General features: G+C 34.0%; 2 long non-coding RNA genes across 2 annotated transcripts; one reads left to right on the top strand and one right to left on the bottom strand.

The window, feature by feature from the left end:
- Positions 1–230: 230 nt before the first annotated feature.
- LOC127734833 (uncharacterized) lies at positions 231–10231 on the bottom strand. The gene is made up of 2 exons (XR_007997791.1): positions 10053–10231; positions 231–715 (listed from the first exon to the last, which is right to left on the bottom strand). It is a non-coding gene; the product is annotated as an uncharacterized LOC127734833 (long non-coding RNA).
- On the top strand, positions 613–10797 carry LOC127734832 (uncharacterized). Its single transcript, XR_007997790.1, has 2 exons — positions 613–754; positions 10238–10797. It is a non-coding gene; the product is annotated as an uncharacterized LOC127734832 (long non-coding RNA).
- The last annotated feature ends 11139 nt before the right edge of the window (positions 10798–21936 follow it).

Genomic DNA, 21936 nt, shown 5'->3' with positions numbered 1-21936 from the left:
TAATACTTCTCGTAAACGGGCATAAAAAAATGGACTTATTGATCTACACCTTCTAGTATAGGGTGTACTCGACTTTAGTTTTGGATTGTAAAGGTTGTTTATGGCTTTCTGTAAACAATTAACATCAAGGACCACTGTCTGTAATGTGCGAATCCTGAAATGCCATGTTTACTGTATCCGTGAAGAATTTCTGATGACGAATGATAAATAAACAGACGACAAATTCATGATTTTTGTCGAGCCTGCGACTTTTGTCGCAGAAAGCTCGACATAGGGATAGTGATCCGGCGGCGTTAGCTAACTTCTTAAAAGCTTTATATTTTAGAAGCTAGAAGATCTGGATGCTTCATACTTTGTATATGGATGCCTCATGTTACGAAGTTTCCGTCAGTCACATGTCCAATGTCCTTGACCTCATTTTCATGGTTCAGTGACTACTTGAAAAAAAAGTTAACATTTTTTGTAATGTTAAATTCTCTCTTATTATAAGTAGTAGGATAACTATATTTGGTATGTGCGTACCTTGCAAGGTCCTCATGCCCGTCAGACAGTTTTCACTTGACCTCGACCTCATTTCATGGATCAGTGAACAAGGTTAAGTTTTGGTGGTCAAGTCCATATCTCAGATACTATAAGCAATAGGTCTAGTATATTCGGTGTATGGAAGGACTGTAAGGTGTACATGTCCAACTGGCAGGTGTCATCTGACCTTGACCTCATTTTCATGGTTCAGTGGTTATAGTTAAGTTTTTGTGTTTTGGTCTGTTTTTCTTATACTGTATGCAATAGGTCTACTATATTTGGTGTATGGAATGATTGTAAAGTGTACATGTCTAGCTGGCAGGTGTCATCTGACCTTGACCTCGTTTTCATGGTTCAGTGGTCAATGTTAAATTTTTTAGTTTTGGTCTTTTTTTCTAATACTATATGCAATAGGTCAACTATATTTGGTGTATGGAAATATTTTATGATCTATATGTCAGTCACGCAGGTTTTATATGACCTTGACCTCATTTTCACGGTTCATTGCTCAGTGTTAAGTTTTTGTGTTTTGGTCTGTTTTTCTTAAACTATAAGCAATAGGTCAACTATATTTGTTATATGGAAGAATTGTTAACTGTACATGTCTGCCTGGCATGGTTCATCTGACCTTGACCTCATTTTCATGGTTCATTGGTCAATGTTGAGTTTTCTTGGTTAATGTTAAGTTTATGTGACAGTTGTAATAAAGCTTTATATTTAAGACTATCAACATAATATCAATGGTTAGTAAAGAAGGCGAGATATTTCAGCGTGTGCACTCTTGTTGAAAAAAATAAGAAATTATATATAATATGTATTGGTTTTTATAAATTCATGATATAGGTATGAGATGCGGACGGGTTTTCATCGCGCCTACAGCCATCCAGGTGTAAAATTGATACACAAATAGATAAATATTAGGAATAGTTCACGAACAGAGCGCACACGAGATTTATAAGAAGCAGTTAAGTTTCATTTACAGATTTTTTTTTTTTTTTGGTGTTTTACCGCCACTTTTAAGCACCGCTTTTGGGCTATTTCATGGCGGCCAGTTTTTATTAGTGGAGGAAGCCGGAGTGCCCGGTGAAAACCACCGACCTTCGATAGGAAAACTGACAATCCTAGTCAATTAAGATTGGAGTCGAGTGCACCCGCACGAGCGGGGTTCGAACTCACAACCTCAGTGTTGACTGGATAGTGATTACAGTAGTCACTACTTAGAACACTCGGCCACCGAGGCCCCTTCATTTGCAAAAAATGTATACCTTTTAACATAATTATCAATGTTGTATAACTTAAAACAGGTTTTGTTATTAAGCTTGTTGATACGGAATCAAATTCCACTATGCTGTTTTTGTGATGCGATTCATGTTTACTGTCGAATAATGATATTAGACTTTCATTTTCACTCTAGGGCGATTCATTTCTATTGTACATGCGATGCATTTTCACAGAAGGACATTAATTGATTTTCATTATTTAAAGTCTTAATTCAGCCAACTCTCTAACAAAATTTATGAAGTCAGAAGGATTTATTATATATGCATATTTAGTGAGTGAAAGTCTGAGGTAATATATCAATAAATTCCGTAAAAGGGCATTTATTGCTGATATAGTCAATTCTATTTTCTTTAATAATTTGTCCAGATCCAGATCCAGATCTATATGTAGGATTAAATTTATCCTTTCCTATGACACGCCATCATTGAATAGATATATCTTGGACAGCTAAGCGAATCCACGTCACCGAAAAACGTCATTAGAGCTATTTTCCTAATGCTTGTAGTTTAAAAGTGTGGTTGGTTGCTTAAGCATTGTAATTAAGATTACGCATACATTTATACCAAAAAAAAAGCAAGCAAGCCAACCAAACCTTTAAACTACAAGCATTAGGAAAATAGCTCTAATGGATGCATCTTAGATAAAACAGAGCAGTCACAAAACGATCTTCATTTCAGTGATAGTTATACACTGAGGGATAGGTGTTTCTTATCCAGACACGCCGTATCCCGAAGTGTATAACTAACTTACACCCGATGCTAAACCCTATATTTGTTTACATTGAATACTAGTATTAAATGAAAAAGAACGGATAGCATTTTTATTGACAATATCAAACCATGATTAATAAGAAAAATTTTTTTTTTTTTTTAAATGAAAACCCACTAGTAACCTTATTCTGACGATCTTCATTCAAACTTTGACAAGTGAGTAGATTTTACAAATGTCAAAGTTGCCGTTTTGCATATCCCCGTTAAATCCATGTGCTTATATGGATCATCAGCAAGTCAATTTGGCCGTATCGTGCATTCTCGTATGCAGTTGTCAATATGGACGGGTATTAGACGGACGACATTATGAGTCAGGCCTTTGATTTGGCAGAAGAGACTGAGGATAACGCAATATTAATAACCCAAAGTACTTACATGTATCAGTTAAATGAAGGTAATCATAAATGTATTTTACATGTTACAGTTTTATAAACCCCCCCCCCCCTTTTTTCTCAACATTAATTATAAACATTCATATGCGAACATACTGAGGGATAGGTGTGTTTGGATTAGAAACCCGACAACTGGACGCGCTTAACCTTCAAAAATACAGATTGCATACTAGTATGTAGGAACCCCCCTTTTTGGAAATAAGCCCACTCCTAGTAAAATATGTTTAACTATATAAAAAAACGAACACCCATATTTTTTTTTATATATAGTGAAATATTATTGTCTGTTACCAATTTTAAAACATATAACAATTAAAAAACAAATTATTTCTTTCATTACAAATTTTCCTATAAAATTAAAGGACATGAATTTTATGCATCTTATAGATGTGTTTTACTTCAATTATAGTTTGAAGCTTCGAGATATTTGTAAACTTTTAAATTATAGACACATTTTCTTAAAACAGTCGAATGTGCATAAGCAGAAATTCCGCCGAAAAAAAATCCACAGAAAGAGAATAAATTGATCTTTTTAAAGTAATAAGGATGGACACCTCAGTCTGAGGAGCCAAACATTTCTAGAATTAAACTTTTTTCTTTACCTGATTTTTTTTATTTTTGTTACTGTAAAAAAGTAATTGATGAAGGAAAAGATCATATGGTGGTGCACTTCTTATTTTGCTTCGGCCATTTGAATTACCCCATTTTTATGATTTCGACATTTGTCATCAATTTTTAACCATTTTTGGGACATTATCATGAAAAAAATCAAAGTTATAAAATTAAACTCTTGTTCATTCTTTGACTATAAAAGACGAAGTGGACCAATCTGAATAATCTAGCTTTAAAAAACGAATTATAGATCGTGTTAATATGAGAAAGTTTATAAAATGTTGTTGCTTTTTCGTGTCAAATTGAACATGCTTAAAAATTTTAAATTTTAGGATTTTTTTTTACCAAAAAGCATATTATATTAACTTCTTTGCAATGAATGATTGAAAAATACATATCTAAGAAATTGAAAAGAAAAAAATGACATGGGATGTACATATTTTTGGTAAAATCACTTCTTTGTACAATTCATCAATTTTCTCAACATTTTGGATGATTACACTGACCGGATTGCTTATTAAAATTAAAAATATATATATCTAAAAAACTACTTATTGTTAGTACACAATTTTTTCACATAGTTCAGTTTGATTGTAATATTTTTTAAAATTCATTGATATTTTCCACTTGTATCACATGTTTTGGAAAAGAAATCCCGAAAGAGATTTCAACGTGACTGAAACAGCCGAAGAATACATCCTTTATTTGCACTTCTGCCCCCGGCGACAGTTTTTTTTTTTGAAAAAAAATCCTAAAAAGCAGCAAAAATTTCATCAAAAAAGAGAGAGTCGAGTGCACCTTTCTATGTTCAGGCGTGTTTGAGTTTACCATTCTGTCTTGAAAACTTACAAAGCAAATATATTTGATACATGATCTCGCATCATATTCTATTAGTTTTATATTTTAGGATACAGGTTGATTAAATATCATTAAAAAATCACAGTACTAAAAAATGAAATATGTGGGTCAAGTGAAATACCTTTCCGATGAGTCATAAAAGCAGAGTGTGTTCGAATAACAAATTTTTACTAAAAGTACTTGACGACAGACTTTTCAAGTGGGTCTTTGAAATGCATGATTTCAAAAAAAACTTTATTTTATGTGCGAGTTATCTTGGGTTATTTGTCTTCAACCTTTGAAAATATTTAGTCTGCCCTTCCACGAAATATTTAATTAGAATTTTTAAAATGTTTTTGAACTTTCGAAAATTACACCTGACAACAGATTAGACAATAATTATTAAGTTGACGAAATGCAGAAGTACATTAAATGATGCATGGTCGTTATGTCACTATGTGGATAAATTTGTCGGTTTTCAAGAACTAAATTGGCAGCGCGTCATCCCTATAATAGCTTCCATTTTTACGATTGTACAAATTGGCTGGCGTAATTGGGAGATATTTTTGACGGAGTCGAATCCTGACTGATTAAAAGATTAATTCACAACTGTTACAGAACATAAAAACATAAGAATTAAAAATAAAAATCCATTGTTAACATGTAAATGATTTCTTTAATTTCACATTTTCTGAGTAAAATAACGGACATGGACGTTTTTACCTTGAAATATTGATGACCTGAACATGAATTCTTATGAAAATTTGTCTGGGGACATACATTACTGACATCGGACTCACGACTTAATATATTATTATACTTCACGTCAAAATGCCATATTTTTATTGGCTAATACGAGGGTGTTAATTCACTCTATCACATGGCTGAGCGGGTGACAATTTTTTTGAATGTCACCCTCTCGTCCAGACCAATCAAAAATCGATAATTTAAAGGACAATGAATTGAATTTACATCAAGTTATTACAGACGATGCTTAAGTTCTACGCTTTGGCTCACATTCTATTATTTGACTGTCAAAATAAAAAAATAAAATATCTTGCTCCACTTCTGTTGATTTTTCTAATACCCGTAACGTTGTTATGTACGTGACGTCATAGAAAATACTTTTGAATAAAATTCATCTGTAAAGACAATAATGATAGGACATTCAGTATAATAAATTAAATAACATATAGCTGAGAGGGTGATAGAGCAATTTGGTACCCCTCGAAAAAGCATTCAACGGTCAACCTTGGCTTCGCCGCGGTTGACAATGTTTTCTCGGGGTACCAATCTGCTCTATCACCCTATGAACATTTTATAATGGTAATATTTGTCCGCCCAGACACATTTATTAGGACTAATTTATCTCTTACACTTGAACACTAAGTATTTGTTTCTTTTGTGACAACCCTGTGATGAAATATAAAAGTTCAACAAACGCTATAGAGTGAGAGACCCATATTCGCCGCATAATTCGTTCATTTCCATTTACATCCGACCTACATTCGAATATTTGGAACTTTTTATGAAGGTTTCCGAAATTTAACTAGATGAAAAAAATGTTTGATAAAGAAATTATCTTGAAAACATTGGTTAATTGTTCTAAAAACGAACGCAAACTTAAGAGGAAATCAAACGGTTACAAGTTCGTGTACCATGGGGGACACATTTTCGCCGAAATGTATGATATGACCATCCTCATTATCCTAGTATATTATAAAAACGAATGTTTGCAATTACATGAATTAGCTTGAGAGATCATTCCTATACGATTTTTCTCACAAATATTTACTTTAAGACTGCGCATGATTGCCATATAAATCTTACATAATTGCCAAAATAATTTTGAAAACACCTGCGTATTTCTCAATATGTGCGAATAACCTTGGAAATGGGGTAAAGAAGAATATCAACAGTTGTAACATTACAAACAGCCTTTATCATCTATTTAGGCAAGTATTGGGTAAAGGCACACAAATTTTACAGAAAAAATAGCAAAACGGCGAAAATGTGTCCAAGGCGAATATGCGCCACCCACTCTAACTGTTTTATCTTTATGAAACTTCTTTCTGGTAATATTTTTGGTGTTGCTGCGGACAAAATATATTCTTTCTCCTTGCCTTATAAAAAGTTCAACTATTTTTTTTTATCAGAAGTTGCACTTGGCTCATAATAGGTTATTTGAAGTATTCCCAGGATGGAGCAACTAAATACATGCTTAATTCGATTCATTATAACTTACGGTCACAATTTACTCGGTAAATCCGACAGAAGCCCAAATAAAATTAACCGAAAACTAATAAAAAGTGGTAATGAAAGGAAAAAAAACTCAGTCTTTTCTAGTAAACAAAAGCTGGTTTAAATTTATGATATTTCGAAGCACTGGAGTCTTCTCCAATATTAATCTCGTGTTTTTGATAATTTTTGTTTTACTGTAAAAAGTAGCCTTTACAAGGACAGAGACGGACTTTTTTTTTGCCATTAACTAAATTAATTAAATTAAGGTTAACCCCCTTCCTTTACGGTTCATTGCACCACGTGCATTCTGTTTTTTATTGGCTACTATTGGCGGGATTTTCTATTGTTCTAATTTTTCAACTCTTGCTGGTGAATCCATTTTGATGTTCTAGCTAACACGTTACACTGAACCGCTGTTCACACATTTTACATTTTTTTTGAAAATTTCATCAATAAGGTAGGTTTTATTCTTTCTTTATAAATAACATATGGTTTAGTTATGTTCGCAGTGTGAATATCAATTAAGTTTTAAATGTTGCACAGTATCGGAATGTCAAGTTTAGTTTGGTGACTATCGAAAACTTCTTGTAATCACTTTATGAAAAATACATTTGTGAATAAAGATAAGAATAGAAGATTTCATCATTCAACATGCATCTATAACTATAACTAGCCATAAGACTCATTTTCCAGTGGGAATCTAATTTCCCTTAGGCCAAATAAAAATATGTGTGGTTCCAGTTACCCTATCTGCCCTATCTTTTTGTCTCAATAATAGCCTACCCTAAATATTTTTTGTTGTCTAGTCTGCGACTTCTGTCGCAGAAAGCTCGACATAGGGATAGTGATCTGGCGGCGGTGTTAGCTAACATCATAAAAGCTTTATTTTAGAAGGTGGAAGACCTGAATACACCTTATCGAGAATCTGTCCCGCTTGAACTTTTGACATCATACAACAATCACTTTTCCATTGTGGCGTCAGATATTTTCTATTATGACGTCAAAATTTTACAGGAACTTTTGTGATGTCCAGTAATGCGGACAAATAGCGATAAGGTGTATGCTTCATACTTTGTATATAGATGCCTTATGTTACAAAGTTTCCGTCTGTCATATGTCCATTGTCCTTGACCTCATTTTCATGGTTCAGTGACTACTTAAAAAAAGTTCTGAGTTTTTGTAATGTTAATTTCTTTCTTATTATGAGTAATAAGATAACTATATTTAGTATGTGCGTACCTTGCAAGGTCCTCATGTCCGTCGGACAGTTTTCATTTGACCTCGACCTGATTTCATGGATCAGTGGACAAGGTTAAGTTTTCATGGTCAAGTCATGTATTATATACTATAATCAATAGGTCTACTATATTTGGTGTATGGAATGATTGTAAAGTGTACATGTCCAACTGGCAGGTGTCATCTGACCTTGACCTCATTTTCATGGTTCAGTGGTCAAAGTTAAGTTTTTGAGTTTTGGTCTTTTTTTCTAATATTATATGCAATAGGTCAACTATATTTGGTGTATGGAAATATTTTATGATGTAGATATCAGTCTTGCAGGTTTTATTTGACCTTAACCTCATTTTCATGGTTCATTGCTATTAAAGTGTTAAGTTTTTGTGTTTTGGTCTGTTTTTCTTAAACTATTAGCAATTGGTCAACTATATTTGTTGTATAGAAGAATTGTAAGCTGTATATGTCTGTCTGGCAGGTATCATCTGACCTTGACCTCATTTTGGTGGTTCATTGGTCAATGTTAAGTTTTCATGGTTAAGTTTGTTTCTTAGAGATACTATAAGCAATAGGTCAACTATATTTAGTGTATTGAATGATTATTAGGTGTACATGTATTTCTCGTTTGGTTTATCTGACCTTGACCTCATTTACTTGGATCGTGATACTTGTAGTAAAGCTTTATAATTAGGACTATCAAATCAGTGATTAGTAAAGAAGGCCAGACATTTCAGCCTGTGCACTCTTGTTTTTCATTAAGCACCGTGAAAGTCAGAATGTTGCTCCCATAGGCCTGAGGTAAAAAAAAAAAACAACATAAAATAAAAAAAAATCCCTACCTACATGAACCTACCCTTACTTATTTTTAGATGTAAATGGAACCACACATACTATTTTATTTGGCCTTTCCGAACATCCAGAGATAATTTACAGGACTTACTTTTTGTATTTGTTGTAAATTTGGTCTTGTCCTGAATATGCATGAAATATTTGCCACTGGATGTAAAGCAAAAAATGTACCCTTTGGCTTAGAATTTTAAGTATAATAAATGGCTATTGTTTTGACCTAAACATTTACTTTTGACTACTGTCAAAGCTGTGTATCTGGACAAGTTTTGACAAAGCATGGACTAGATAATTGAAATTCGAATACATTTTCTGTTTTAGAAAAATTGAATCTTAAGTTAAAAAATTCATGAAAACAATGGTGATAGTCTTTTTTTTTCTAAATGCCTTCACATAATTAGCTGATGTTAAGTATGTGAGTCTACAATGATGATGGTTATACAGTCTTTTTAGCTTACCTGGCCAAAATAGAGGAATTTTGACGTGGGGGAGGGGGCCAAAAATGTTCAGAATATTGAGCTCTACCAATTGTTCCATGTCAAAACTGTCAGGTGAATTCTTACAGAAGTTATTGCCCTTTAATGAATATTTTTTTATCATTTCCTTTGATGACAATTTTGACTATTTTTTTTGCAATTTTGCTGTATATCTTTAACATTATAATAAATAGATAGAAACTTAAATAAGCAAAGGTGATCGGAAAAATAAGCAAAGGTGATCGGAAAGACAAGATCTTCATTTAATACAATATGAGGAATTTTTCTGACATTTCCTTATTGGAGTTATTGCCTTTTAATGACAATTTTTTTTCTCAGTTTTTTGTCGAGCCTGCCACTTTTGTCGTAGAAAGCTCGACATAGGGATAGTGATCCGGCGGCGGCGGCTACAGCGGCGGCTTTAGCTAACTTCTTAAAAGCTTTATATTTTAGAAGGTGGAAGATCTGGATGCTTCATACTTTGTATATGGATGCCTCATGTTACGAAGTTTCCGTCAGTCACATGTCCAATGTCCTTGACCTCATTTTCATGGTTCAGTGACTACTTGAAAAAAAGTTAAGATTTTTTGTAATGTTAAATTCTCTCTTATTACGAGTAATAGGATAACTATATTTGGTATGTGCGTACCTTGCAAGGTCCTCATGCCCGTCAGACAGTTTTTACTTGACCTCGACCTCATTTCACGGATCAGTGAACAAGGTTAAGTTTTGGTGGTCAAGTCCATATCTCAGATACTATAAGCAATAGGTCTAGTATATTCGGTGTATGGAAGGACTGTAAGGAGTACATGTCCAACTGGCAGGTGTCATCTGACCTTGACCTCATTTTCATGGTTCAGTGGTTATAGTTAAGTTTTTATGTTTTGGTCTGTTTTTCTTATACTGTATGCAATAGGTCTACTATATTTGGTGTATGGAATGATTGTAAGGTGTACATGTCTAGCTGGCAGGTGTCATCTGACCTTGACCTCATTTTCATGGTTCAGTGGTTATAGTTAAGTTTTAGTATTTTGGTCTGTTTTTCTTATACTGTATGCAATAGGTCTACTATATTTGGTGTATGGAATGATTGTAAGGTGTACATGTCTAGCTGGCAGGTGTCATCTGACCTTGACCTCATTTTCATGGTTCAGTGGTCAAAGTTAAGTTTTTGAGTTTTGGTCTTTTTTTCTAATACTGTATGCAATAGTTTAACTATATTTGGTGTATGGAAATATTTTATGATCTATATGTCAGTCATGCAGGTTTTATTTGACCTTGACCTCATTTTCAAGGTTCATTGCTCAGTGTTAAGTTTTTGTGTTTTGGTCTGTTTTTCTTAAACTATAAGCAATAGGTCAACTATATTTGTTGTATGGAAGAATTGTTAGCTGTACATGCCTGCCTAGCATGGTTCATCTGACCTTGACCTCATTTTCATGGTTCATTGGTCAATGTTTAGTTTACTTGGTTAATGTTAAGTTTATGTGACAGTTGTAATAAAGCTTGATATTTAAGACTATCAACATAATATCAATGATTAGTAAAGAAGGCGAGACATTTCAGCGTGTGCACTCTTGTTTGTATTTGCCTTATATGATTAATTAAATTATAATAGATAAATAGAGACTATAATGAATAACAAAAATAATCAGCCAGGCAAGGTCCACAAACAAGTCAAATTTTGTCGATATAGTGAGTCGACTGTCACTTTTCATAGGAATGATTGCTCTGAAATGAGGATTTTTCAACCCTCTTTTGTGTTTTGAGCAAAAACTGAAGAAGACAGAGGGAAACTAAACAGACAAAATGATCAGCTATACAAGATCAATTTTTTTGTCATGAATTTTATTCTTGTCTACAATGTTTTATAGAGTCCATTGTTGATTATGCATTTAGACCTAGATGAGCGACACAGGCTCTTTAAAACCTCTAGTTTCCAAACGCCTTCACATATTTAGCTGATGTTTAGTATGTGAGTCTACAGTGAAGAGTTACAGAATTTACATTAAATTCTGCACCACTGATTTGTGCAGAAATTATGTGCTTTGGACTTTGAATATTTCATGAAAATAGCTGTTAATCAGACTCTTTTTTTGTTTTTTAAATGCCTTCACATAATGAGCTGATTTTCAGTTCTACTATGGTGAGTTACAGATCGTGTAAATGTTTGTTTCCTCTCTGCTGAATTTTAGTATGTGAGTTTATTATGAGTTACAGATCATGTTAATGTTTGTTTCCACTCTGCTGATTTTTAGTATGTGAGTTTATTATGAGTTACAGATCATGTTAATGTTTGTTTCCACTCTTTGTCTATGTTATAATTAGTCTATGAAAAGGTATATACTATCCAATTTAGCACATATTAACAACTGGAGTAATGTTTTAATTGCTCTATTGATACTTTATTTTGGCTGACTACTTGTATCACAGGTGTTGTAAAACGGAGCTCATTGACAAAGTTTTTGTAAATCTACTCACTAGTATCATTGTAAATTATGTGATTTTAAAAGGCCCTTGACTCCAGAATGAAAAGATGGTAGTTGCTGGTGTACATATGTAAGTATGTTTATTGATATAAAGCGGTGTTTTAACATCATGTACTTTATATGGTAAGATGACAAAACAAATTGACCAAAAGCAGGCAATAATTAAATTGCAGTGGAAGCTTTTATTTACATGTCTTGAAAACAAAACATTTTTCAATTTCACAGTAAAACTAAAGCTATAATAAATTTGAAGCATATGGATAGTATGCAGTGGTGGATCCAGGGGTTGGGGGTTGGAAAACCCCTTTTTAGCTCACCTGACCTGAAAGGTCAAGTGAGCTTTTCTCATCACTTTGCGTCCGTCGTCCGTAAACTTTTACAAAAATCTTCTCCTCTGAAACTACTGGGCCAAATTTGACCAAACTTGGCCACAATCATCATTGGGGTATCTAGTTTAAAAAATGTTTCCGGTGACCTGGCCAACCAACCAAGATGGCCGCCATGGCTAAAAATAGAACATAGGGGTAAAATGTAGATTTTGGCTTATATCTCTGATACCAAAGCATTTAGAGCAAATCTGACATGGGGTAAAATTGTTAATCAGGTCAAGATCTATCTGCCCTGAAATTTTCAGATGAATCGGACAACCCGTTGTTGGGTTGCTGCCCTTGAATTGGTAATTTTAAGGAAATTTTGCCGTTTTTGGTTATTATCTTGAATATTATTATAGATAGAGGTAAACTGTAAACAGCAATAATGTTCAGCAAAGTAAGATCTACAAATAAGTCAACTTGACCAAAATGGTCAGTTGACCCCTTAAGGAGTTATTGCTCTTTATAGTCAATTTTTAACCATTTTTCGTAAATTTTTGTAATCTTTTACAAAAATCTTCTCCTCTGAAACTACTAAGACAAATTTAACCAAACTTGTCCACAATCATCATTAGGGTATCTAGTTTAAAAAATGTGTCCGCTGACCCCGCCCGCGAACCAAGATGGCCGACATGGCTAAATACAGTACATAGGGTAAAATGCAGTTTTTGGCTAATATCTCTGAAACCAAAGCATTGATAGCAAATCTGACTAGATAAAATTGTTCATTAGGTCAAGATCTATCTGCCCTGAAATTTTCAGACCAATCAGGCAACACGTTGTTGGGTTGCTGCCCTTGAATTGGTAATTTTAAGAAAATTTTGCAGCTTTTGGTTATTATCTTGAATATTATTATAGATAGAGGTAAACTGTAAACAGCAATAATGTACAGCAAAGTAAGATCTACAAATAAGTCAACATGACCAAAATTGTCAATTGACCCCTTAAGGAGTTATTGCCCTTTATAGTCAATTTTTTACAATTTTCATAAATTTTTGTAAATTTTTACAAAATATTTTCCACTGTAACTACTGGGCCAAGTTCATTATAGATAGAGATAATAGTAAGGAGCAAGAATGTTCAGTTAAGTAAGATCTACAAACACAATTTTGTCATGAATCCATCTGTGTCCTTTGTTTAATATGCACATAGACCAAGGTGAGCGACACAGGCTCTTTAGAGCCTCTAGTTTGGACAATCAATGCTTTTAAATGGGACATTTGGATAGAACCCCCCCCCCCCCCCCCCCCAACCCCACCCCCACCCCCCCTTTATCCTGGGTTGGAACCCCTTTTAAAAATGACTGGATCTGCCCCTGGTATGTCCCCATGGATAGTCTAGCAGATAGTCATTAAAAAGCAACTACCAATAGATCAAAGATCAGTGGCGGATCCAGAAATTTTCATAAGTGGGGCCCACTGACTACCTAAGAGGGGGCCCGCTGCAGTCATGCTTCAGTGATTCCCTATATAATCAACCAAATTTTTCCCAAAAAAGGGGGGGGCCCGGGCCGTATCTTTGCATGTGCACCTTAACTGTGAATCCGAAAGTTTCAAAATAATGATAAACAGATTTTTCCTTAATTTAACAAAGCATTTTATGTTAATTTCGAGTATCTTCGATGAGATTACGACTTCAACTCAACGACAAAAATACACGGATTTAGTTGTTCCGTCTGTGTTTAGATCTTTAAGGCAATCAAGTCATATTCTGGTTTGAGAAAACATGGGTTTTTTAAAACAAAAGTTATATTATTTCAGCATGTTATTTCGATATTGAAGAGTCAAGCACACACGTAAATCTGCTGGTGCTTTACACTTCAAACGATGCACCGTCAGTTCACAGAAATATCAATGTACGAACTAATGTCAGTTGACAGAATCCATATCGAAAGTACGTAGTTTTCATGGGCAGTCATTGTAGGAATGTCCCCAATGATAACCTTTATTGCCTTAAGTTTCAAAGTTTTAAGTGATCAAAATCTGGTTTTAACAAATAAATAGTCCAGCTTTTTACTGTTATTCTTCATGAAGGTAACCACATTACGACCCAGAGTACGGAACCAGTAATTCGTTGCTATCAATCGTATTTTTCATGAAACATCTCAGAAAATGACTGTTTGACACCTGACGAAAAAGGGCATTCTTACCCTCGTACTTTTGTGTAAATTTTTTAGATGAAAAACAAATATGATTAACAGCAGCAAATTAGTGGTTCTTGATTTGGGTCAAGCACATACAGAAAATGAACGGGTTAAAATTTAAAAAGTGCTCAAAAGACCTGAGACAAATCTACATTGGATATATTTAGCATTTTTCAATATATGTTTATAATGAAGAAAACAAGTAACTGTGAACAACTATAACAATTCATGATTAACTGATTGATGTTGGTGTTAAACCCTACTTTAAGCACACTTGACTAAAGTCATCATACATGGTGGCCAGTTTTTTTTATAGGAAGGATATGCCTTTTATAGCTAACTATGCGGTATGGGCTTTGCTCATTGTTGAAGACTGTACGGTGACCTATAGTTGTTAAATTTCTGTGTCATTTGGTCTCTTGTGAAGGGTCGTCTCATTGGCAATCATACCACATCTTTTTTTATATCTACCTTTGACAGAAAAACTTTCAAGTGAAACGTAATCAATTACTGCTATAATTGTGTGCATCAAGTTTACCATGCTGAGACGAATGTATGGAATTATAGAAAAATTTAATTTGAATCAACAGTATTTGTAGATTTTTATGTTTAGTATAGTCAGTTTTGGTTGAGACATGAGTATTATTTAAGAATATTATTTTTGGAAGAAAAAAATACATCTTCTTATGGTATCCAGTTATCCATCAGATATTTTATGATTACTAACTGCTGTGCATGCGTAGGATAATTATAAATAAATATTTACAAAAGAATAGTGCCAGAAATAAATACTAACATGACATGTGGTTATAACTATTTAGGCCAAAAAAAAATATATGTCTGTTTAAGGTTACATACTTTTAAAAAATAGGGTAGGTAGGTCGGTATTTCCATTTTTTTCTATTTTTTCATTTTATTTTTTGTGACATGATTTTGAGTCATGCGGTTTCGTCTTGTCGTGGTCCGAGTTGATCATGGGCCGAGTTTACCCGTATTTTTAATGATTGGATTATTTCCCTTGGTAATTGGTTGGAAAAAAATGGCGGCAAAGTGTTTATTTCTTCACACGAGTCGCGAATTTCCTTAAAACAGCTCACGATTGTGAATACTGGGATGTATCAGGCAATTGATTTATATTATTTGCAACACTAACTTCGCTTTTGACACGAGTTCAGTTTATTTTTCACTTTACGACGGAAATAAAATAACTCAGGGTAGGCGCTCAAAAATAGGGTCAGTCGGGTAACCGTAAACAGACATACATTTTTTTTTGGCCTTACATAGCTTCTAAGGTCTACTGTTCTATATTGTAGAGAACAGTAGGTGTCAACTGTTCTCTAAAAATATTTAGTGATGGGGAAAGTACTACATTTGGAGGTAGTAAATTCCATTGTCTAATTGTAAAAGGAAAATATGAATATTTGTAACAGTCTTTAGATGTAACTAGGTGTCTGTAAGTTTGTGGATGAATTTGTCGGGTTCTATTGTCTGTTGGTACAAGTAATTCTGATGGTACTGCGACAATATGGTGAACAATTTTATAGAACATTATGAGTCTAGTTTTAAGTCTGTGTTGTTGTGAGGTAGGCCAGTTTAGAGTATTGAGCATGTCTGTAATGCTACTGGTGTTATGAGAACGATTACAGGCATACCTAGCAGCCTGACGCTGAACCATCTCAAGTTTATTGCATTGTTCAGCAGTATGAAGGTTCCAAACCGAGCAAGCATACTCTAGTTAAAGCATTAATCGGACACAGCAGGCTGGGTTGGTGTGGGCTGCTTTCATGGTAATTCAAGTAACCTTTTATGCATCTTCTTCCACCTCAGAGCTATCAGCTCTTTGATTCAATTCATGACATCGTCCTGAACATGCATGACATATTTGCCACTGGACATTAAGCAACCAATAATCAATCAATCAATTCATGACGAAATAGATCTAGTTGCCTTAATTTCCCTTCACAAGGTTTCATAGTACACACTTTTTTGTGTACAAAGTAATTGCATGGATGATAAATTATCACAATTTTAAGATGGTATTGTACTCTAATCAAGGTAGGGGGCCTCGGTGGCCGAGTGGTCTAAGTAGTTACTACTATAATCACTAGCCAGTCAACACTGAGGTTGTGAGTTCGAACCTCGCTCGTGAGGGTGCACTCGTCTAAGTAGTTACTACTGTAATCACTAGCCAGTCAACACTGAGGTTGTGAGTTCAAACCCCGCTCGTGCGGGTGCACTCGACTCCAATCTTAATTGACTAGGATTGTCAGTTTTCCTATCGAAGGTCAGTGGATTTCTCCGGGCAATCCGGCTTCCTCCACCAATAAAAACTGGCCGCCATGAAATAGCCCAAAAGCGGTGCTTGAAGTGGCGTTAAAACACCAAAAATCAAAAATCAAATCTAATCAAGGTATAAAAAAACATATTTGTTACTCTTTATTTAAATGAAATAAACTTACAATCGTCGAAAACATTTTTTAATAGCAGGATATTTAAAAATCAATGTGAAAACTAATTACAAACTATTTAATTTAATTTGGAACACAGCATTTTATTTCAAAATAGAGGGTGGCAATTTTTGTTTTTATATCTTAATTATGATACAATGAAATCTTACCCTTGTGGTCATTCATGCGTAGTTACTTAGTACACAGAAAAAGTATGTACTAAGAAAATTAGAAGGCAAATTCAAGCAATTTGATTGGACACGAAGTTGTAAGTATGTGCTAACATGATCTGTAACTCATCATAATAGTATGTGAGTTTATTATGATGAGTTACAGATCATGTTAATATTTGTTTCCACTCTGCTGATTTTTAGTATACATGTGAGTCTACTATATAGGATTAGTTACAGATCATGGTAAATATAATGATGTTTTTTTTTCACTTTGCTGATAATTTGCCATTACAATGGGCTTTGGACTGAACATTTTGTGACAAAAATAATAGTTATACAGACTTTTTTTAGCTCACCTTGCCCACCTGCCAACCAACATGGCCAACATGGCTAAAAATAGAACAATGGGGAAAAAGGCAGATTCTGACTATTATCTCTAAAATAAAGCATTTCGAGCAAATCTGATGGAATAAAAATGTTCATCAGGTTAAGATCTATCTGACCACTGCCCTTGAACATGTTGAATTGATAATTTGAGGAATTTTTGGTTATTATCGTTAATATTATTATTAGAAAGATAAACTGTTAACAGCAATAATGTTCAGCAAAGTAAGATCTACAAATAAGTCAAACATACTACCAAAATTGTCAATTGACCCCTTAAGGAGTTATTGCCTTTTATAGTAAATTTTTAACAATTTTTTTGTAAATTTTTGTAATCTTTTACTAGAATCCTCTTCACTTAATCTACTGGGTCAAACAGAATTTTAACTTCTTGATTGAAAAATGTATCCGATGACCCTGCCATCCAACCAACATGGCCAACATGGCTAAAAATAGAACATAGTTGTTGATAGAAGGCTACAGGATAATTGTAAAAATAAAAATTTCACGATTTGAAAACTAATTATATATAATTAATTTTAATAATAAGGGGTCTTCAGTTACTATTGTAAACAGATATAAGATGTGGTATGAGTATATATATAAGAAGATGTGGTATGAGTGCCAGTGAGAGTTGTCTCACTGGCACTCATACCACATCTTCTTGTATATATACTCATACCACATCTAAGTCACAATTTGTAAACTATTATAGGTCAAAGTACCGCCCAAGACTCAAAATGGAGCCTTAGTCTACAATGGGATGACCTGATTTTTTTTTCATGGGACGGTGCAATTTTAGGGGGTTGGGGGTTTATAACTTCTGCTTGATATTTTCCATTTTCAGAATTTTTAATTAACTTTTCTATAAACCATCATCATATTGTCTCTTTCGGCATCCTTATATTGGGTGAATGCTTCCCTGCCCAATTTTTTTGAAGGTCATTCTAGGTTTAGTTTCTAAATACTCTCTCATTTTGAGCTGATTTATAGTATGTGAGTCTACTTTAAAGAGTAACAGATCAAGGTTAGGTTTGATATAGTTTCATTGATTTTTGCTGAAATTACGGGCTTAGTGGACTATGTGAAAGTAACATGTATAGAGACTTTTTTCTTAACTATCACATATTGAGCTGATTTTCAGTATGTGAGTCTGCTTATGATGAGTTACAGATCAAATTTATGTTTAGTTCTGCTCCGCTGATATTTGCAGAAACAACAAGCTTTGGACTAGTAATATTTTTTTTAAATAACAGTTATGCAGACATATTTTGGTTCTGCTCCACTGATTTGTGCTGAAATAACAGGCTTTGGACATTGAAAATTTTTATGTGAGCGGGGCTATTCATGTTGTTCAGACATGTCTAGTATTTAAAAACATTTTTATGGCCCTGCAACAGAGTTGTTGTTCATATAGTTTTACCCTTGTCCGTCATTCCATCATTCCCCAACAAACCATTATACGCAATTTTTAGCTCACCTTTCCAAGGCTTTTGCCATCACTTGGCGTTCGTTGTCGTCAATGTCATCCATTGTCGTCCTCCATACGGTGTGGACTTTTTTGAACATCTCCTGAAACTACTGAACCAATTCCAACTAAAGTTAAGGTGAATGATCCTTAGGGTATCTAGAATAAAGTTTGTGGTTTATTTTCTGTTTCGTCAATGCGACCATGGCTAAAAACAGAACATAGGGGTAAAATGCAGTTTTTGGCTTATATCTCAAAAATAAAGTATTTAGAGCAAATCTGACATGGGGTAAACATGTTCATTAATGATTAGGTCAAGTTCTATCAGCCTTGAAATTTTTAGATGAATCTAACAACCCATTGTTGGGTTGCTGCCACTAAATTGGTAATTTTAAGGAAATTTTGAAGTTTTTGGTTATTATCTTGAATACTATTATAGATGAAGATAAACAGCAAAAATGTTCAGCAAAGTAAGATCTACAAATAAGTTTTATTATGACCAAAATTGTCAATTGACTCCTTAAAGTTTGTGTTTTATTTTCAGTTTCCTCAGAAAACAGGGCTGACATGGCTAAAAATTTATTTGCAGTTTCCTCAGAAAACATGGTCGCCATGGCTAAAAATAGAACATAGGGTAAAATGCAGTTTTTGTCTCGCCTTGACTGAGTCAAAAAGCGAGACATAGATATGCTGTTTCCGGCGACGGCGGCTGAAGCGTTAACAATGTATTAGTTTGTGATTAGGTCTAGTTCATGGTGAACCACTAGTGGTAGGTCAATGATATTTGGTATGCAGTTGTATTAGCATTAGCACATCTCATTACCATGGAGATTATTTGGCCCCGCCCCCTCAGTCAAGGTCTATTGACTTTGAAACTTTGCTTAGTTTACATATATTAGTTTGTGATTAGGTCAGTTTATGGGGAACCACTAGTGTTAGGTCAATGATATTTGGTATGCAGTTGTATAAGCATTGACATATCTCATTTTCATGGAGATTATTTGGCCCCACCCCCTCATTCATGGTCTATTGATTTTGAAACTTTTGCTTAGTTTTCATGTATTTGTTTGTGATTAGGTCAGTTTAAGGGGAACCGTTAATGGTATGTCAATGATAATTGGTATGCAGTTGTATAAGGATTAGCACATCTCATTTCTATGGAGAATATTTGGTCCCTACCCCTCAGTCATGGTCTATTGACTTTGAAACTTTTGCTTAGTTTACATGTATTAGTTTGTGATTAGTTCAGTTTAAGATGAACCACAAATGTTAAGTCAATGATATTCGGTATGCAAATATATTGGCATTTGCAAGTTTCATTTCAATTGAGATTATATAACCCCAGGCCACCCCCTAATTACGGTTCATTGACTTTGAAACTTTTACATAGTTTACAAGTCAATGTTTGTGTTTAGGTTTGTTTAAAGGGAACGACTTACGAAAAGTCAATGGTATTTGGTTTGCAGTTGTATTAGCATTGGCACATCTCATTTCCATGGAGATTGTTTAGCCGTGTACCTTCAGTCATGGATCATTGAATTTGAATATTTGCATAACTTACATGTTAAAGTACTGCTATTTTAATTTCAACATTTCCATTATCAAAATAACAAAAAGGCGAGACATATCTCTGTGTTAACAGTTTATTGACTGATATCTCAAAAACTAAATCATTTAGAGCAAATCAGACAAGAAGTTAAAGTATTCATTAGATCAAGGTCTATATATATAGCTACCTGTCCTGAAATAATCAGCCAAATCGGGTATCTGATTTTTAGGTTATTGCCTCTGAATTGATGATTTTAAGGAAATTTTGCATTTTTCAGTTATCTTGAATATTATTAATGATAAAGATAGTTAACTGTAAACAGCAAAAATGATCAGTGAAGTAAGATCTACAAATAAGTTTAATGACCAAAATTGTCAATTGTCCTCTTAAGATGTTATTGCTCTTTAAAAACAATTTTTCACAATTTGTTCATCTAGTTTGCTTACTTTAAAAAAAAATCTTCTCAGTTGAAACTGCTGAATCAATTTCAGACAAACTTGGGCTGAATGAGTTTCAGAGAAATTTACACGACATAGATATATACTGTATATAAATAAATGTATTTGAGCTTTAAAAACCATGTTTTTTGCCAGTTTTTTATATCCAAATGGAGGACACAATTTCATGCACCAATAAAACAAAACCTCAATTTGTCTTATGGTCATCATCTGTTACTTTTTGTCAAGCCTGTGACTTCTGTCACAGAAAGCTCGACATAGGGATAGTGATCTGACGGCAGCGGCGTTAGCTAACTTCTTAAAACAGTAATATTTCAGAAGGAAGAAGACCTGGATCCTTCATACTTTGTGCATAGATGCCTTATGTTAAGAAGTTTCCTTCTGTCCTATGTCCATTGTCCTTGACCTCATTTTCATTGTTCAGTGACTACTTGAAAAAAATGTTATGATTTTTATTATTCTTAATTTCTCTCATGAGTAATAGGATAACTATATTTGGTATGTGCGTACCTTGCAAGGTCGTCATGCCCATCATACAGTTTTCACTTGACAGCAATCTCGTTTCATGGATCAGTGAACAAGGTTAAGTTTCTCATCACTTGGCGTCCGTTGTCCGTTGGCGTCGTCGTTAGCTTTTTACAAAATCTTCTCCTCTGAAACCACTGGGCCAAATTTAACCAAACTTGGCCACAATCATCACTAGGGTATCTAGTTTAAAAAATGTGTCCGATGACCTCGCCAACCAACCAAGATGGCCGCCATGGCTAAAAATAGAACATAGGGGTAAAATGTAGATTTTGGCTTATATCTCTGAAACCAAAGCATTTAGAGTAAATCTGACATGGAAAAACTGATTATCAGGTCAAGATCTATCTGCCCTGAAATTTTCAGACAAATCTGACAACCTGTTGTTGGGTTGCTGCCCCTGAATTTGTAATTTTAAGGAAATTTTGCAGTTTTTGGTTATTATCTTGAATATTATTATAGATAGAGATAAACTGTAAACAGCAATAATGTTCAGCAAAGTAAGATCTACAAATAAGTTGTCATGACCAAAATTGTCAGTCGACCCCTTTAGGAGTTATTGCCCTTAATAGTCAATTTTTAACAATTTTTTGTAAATTATTTGTTATCTTTTTACTTTACAAAAATCTTCTTCTCTGAAACTACTGAGACAAATTTAACCATACTTGGCCATAATCATTATTAGGGTATCTAGTTTAAAAAATTTGTCCAATGACCCC

Source organism: Mytilus californianus, unplaced genomic scaffold, assembly GCF_021869535.1.
Source record: "Mytilus californianus isolate M0D057914Y unplaced genomic scaffold, xbMytCali1.0.p SCAF_3, whole genome shotgun sequence".
NCBI lineage: Eukaryota > Metazoa > Mollusca > Bivalvia > Mytilida > Mytilidae > Mytilus > Mytilus californianus.
Note: the sequence above shows the minus strand (reverse complement) of the source record. Positions and strands in the feature narration are given on the sequence as shown.